Here is a 3,509-nt window from a genome sequence, read left to right as displayed (position 1 = left end):
GGCAGAACCAGATCTTCATGGTTTTATTACACTGATCTGGAGGGCCATGTGGGAAAAATGCCTTCAGGTAGAGTGCTCCATCTGCAGCCACACATCAGGCCCAAAAGAAGCAGTACAGAGTATTTCAGGCATGTCACTGATCCCACAGACACTTGTGACTCCTTTTCCCCTGGCCTCCCAAACACTGCCCTGGCACATAGGCAGCTGAGCAGCATAGAACAACCCCCACATAAATGTGAAACCCCAAATAAAATCCAAAGTAACTCACACATTCCTCAGTATTTCTGACTTGATTTCCCTGTGCTGGAGCTGGCTTTGGAGAAGGTGTGGGACAGTATTAGGAGAGGCCATCCTCCATGGCCAAGCTGGGGGAATGAATGCTCTGACCTCATCTAGGCAGAAGGAGCCCATTCCTGCATTACTCCGAAAGCCAAGGCTTTCTCCCAAGATTTTACACCTTCCCTSTCACAAGAGGAACTCATCTGGGAGGTTAGGCCAGGCTAGCATGGCCAGCCATGGCTCTCTGCAGCGTGCAGTGATGGTGAGTCCAGGTGGTCCCTGGCAGTGAAAATTAGGACTGAGGATGGCCCCCAGTGCCCTACTAAGAAGACTCTGAAGGAAGAGAGACTGGAGCCAGACATCACAGAAAAACCAGCTGCATGTAGATTGAATATGCAGCTTTTTTCTTATACTTTAGCCACCAGAGATGTATGATAATGTGGTAACCCAGCGGATACTTGCGAGGAAACAGGAGGGAAACAGGGAGAGCAGGGGCTGTGGTGGGGACGGTGCCATGCAGTACCGAGGAGGACAGGGCTGTGATGAGGAGGAAGGAGAGGTGGGCTGTCCATGAGCCACCATGTCCACCTTGGGGGCAGCAGGTCCCTCTGTGGTTGCCCCCAGTGCCCTGACAGTGCTTCAGGCCTGCGCTGCAAATGGGGCAGCTGTGCATATACCAGACATTGGCTACCCCTCCAGTGTGCCGGGAGGGGATAGGCAAGCTAGCAGTTCAGCACAGCGAGACATAAATGCTGTGTGGGAGTTAGGAAAAAACAGAGCATGTTTCTTTTGTTTTTCTGTTGCTGTTTGCATGTGTGTATTCTTGCATACTGGCCCAGGCAGTGCTGATACCTGTTCAAAAATGACATATCTGCCCAGGCTAGCCCATAAGAGCTGACAGGAAGGAGGCAYGGGAATGGGAGACCATGCGCTGGCTGTGGCTGTGGACTGTAAATGCCAAGGTAGAAAATGGTGGTTGAGCATAGGTCTGTGTGGAGTGGGTGACAGGGAACACAGGAGGTGAGTAAGCGCTTTCCTGATTGAGGTTGCTTGGCTGGCTGGATCAGACCTGAAGGGAGAAGAGGCTGCAACTAAGGAAACAGCTTTCTGCTCATACTTTCTAGGATGAAGTGGACTCCAGTCTCCATCATAGCTCTGCCTGTAAGTATACTCTGATAAGAGCCTTGCCCTGGGCTATCCAGCCTGCTGCTCTGAGTTTGCTTTCTGGGGAGCACCCTAGTACTGCCGTGATAGCCTGGACAGCCCAGTAAGGGAGAGAGCCAGGTTGCCTACCTCTGCTGTGGGCTTTTTGAAAACAAAAAYCTGGTCCTGAGGGTAGTAGAGCAGACGCTCATGCTGGATGCTGCTCAGGAATCCTGACCGCCTCTTCTCTGCCTAACAGCCAGGGGCCRTTTCAAAACCATCGCAAAAGCCTGGAGTGAGGGATCACTAGCCCTGCTGGCTCTGACAGTATTGAAAATGGGGTTAAGACTGTTAAGACCATGTGGGACTAAACCAGATTTGAATAGCTCTCAAAAGTCTGCTTGCTAGTGAAGCTTACTTTGTATTCTGCTCCTTCATTTTATGCTTCTTTCCCACATGTAATTGCACAGTATCAAACTAAGCACAGTTGCCTCTGGCATTTCAAAAAAGAGGGAAAGGAGTTGGCATTAACACCCTCTCTCTCTCACCCTTTAAAATTTTCCCTGAGCTGTCTCCAGCTCCCCTCAGCTCCTCATTTAGGCCTATCTGCTTTGTTGCCCTAGTTTACCATTAGCAGTTTTTAGAGCCTCTACAGATATCCTACACTTTGCTGTACTTCACAAGTTGCATTAAAATGGGTTCAGGTGCAGAAGAAAACTAGATAACATGGTATTACAGCATCCTACAGGAGAAAAATATCACAAGACTACAAGCAGGATCAGCTCTAGATTTTTTGGATAATGTGTAAAACGGCAACTAATCTGGCACCCATACTGGAATCCTTCTCTTACATGTTTACTCCTTCACTCCTAGCCTTATCCCATGTCACAGTACATTGTCATTTCTACTTAAAATAGGTGGGACAACAGGGACATGAATAACATCACTAGTTTTAAGATAGAGCTCACAATTCTATGAACTTTTTGCCTTCAGTTGCATGGGACTAAACTTCATGACGCATAAGTGCCTTTTCAGGCCTGTTTTTTTTATCCAGTATGCAATCCCCATCTGACTCTGGTGAGTCACTTGCATATTTGATTCAACAACTTGTTTTGAAGCTCCATCAGTGACCTAACATGCTAGAGAATCCACACAATGGTTCTGCAGTGCAACTTTTCCAAGGCAAAGGCCACTTGGGAAATGCAGAGTGAGCTGATGTTGAAATCAGGATAACACATGGATGAGCAAAGTCTGACACCCTCACTAGATGAGTTTAAACATGAGGCATGAGGTTAAGTGTCTGGGAAGGAAAGCACTAAATAGCTATCTATGACTCTTAAGCCTAAAGTTATGGCATACTAGACATTGAACCAAAATGAACTTTAAGTCTTACTTCCAAAATGAACAAAAAAAAAGCCTAGATCTAGGAAACATGGGAGAGAAGGAATTATTTGATGAAAAAATAAAATTAAACTATCTTAGAGAGTTAATATTATTTGGATCTGATAACAGTGCTTACCCTGAGATTAAACAGGAAAACAAGAAATTGGTCCATCTAAATCAGTACAAATGTGCATGACTGAAATTATCTTCGGGACCTTAGAAGTAAGCACAGTGTCAGGAGAAATTTAAGTTCTGCCTGGAAACATGATTTCCCATGCTTTTCACCAACATTATTCCTGTCTATTTTTTAGCAAAGTGAGGCCTGACAACTTCAGAACAAGTTTGTTCATCTGTCTTGTTTTAGTTCTTAGCATTTTATGAATGATTTCAAACCAACTTTCACAAAAATGGTCTTAAAGCATCTAGACTACTGCAGGTATTAATACTGATCAGATTTTGGCCCCCAAAAACCAAGAGAGTACCTTCATATTTCACAGCATCCAGTACAAATGATTGAGTCCTATTTGGTAATATATCCGATTCAAGGTTGGTTGAACATCCATACTACGGTAAAGGGGGTCACAGAGTGGGAGAATGATTAACTTGACTGCTGTGTTTGTTTCATGCCGCCTCACTCCAGTGCGAGTCAATAAAACTTTGTGCACTGACACACGCAACTTCCAACACCCGCCAGCTGGGCCAAA

This window comes from Apteryx rowi, unplaced genomic scaffold (genome assembly GCF_003343035.1).
Source record: "Apteryx rowi isolate R43461 unplaced genomic scaffold, aptRow1 scaffold_241, whole genome shotgun sequence".
Taxonomy (NCBI): domain Eukaryota; kingdom Metazoa; phylum Chordata; class Aves; order Apterygiformes; family Apterygidae; genus Apteryx; species Apteryx rowi.
The sequence above is the reverse complement of the archived record's forward strand: the minus strand, read 5'-3'. Positions refer to the sequence as shown.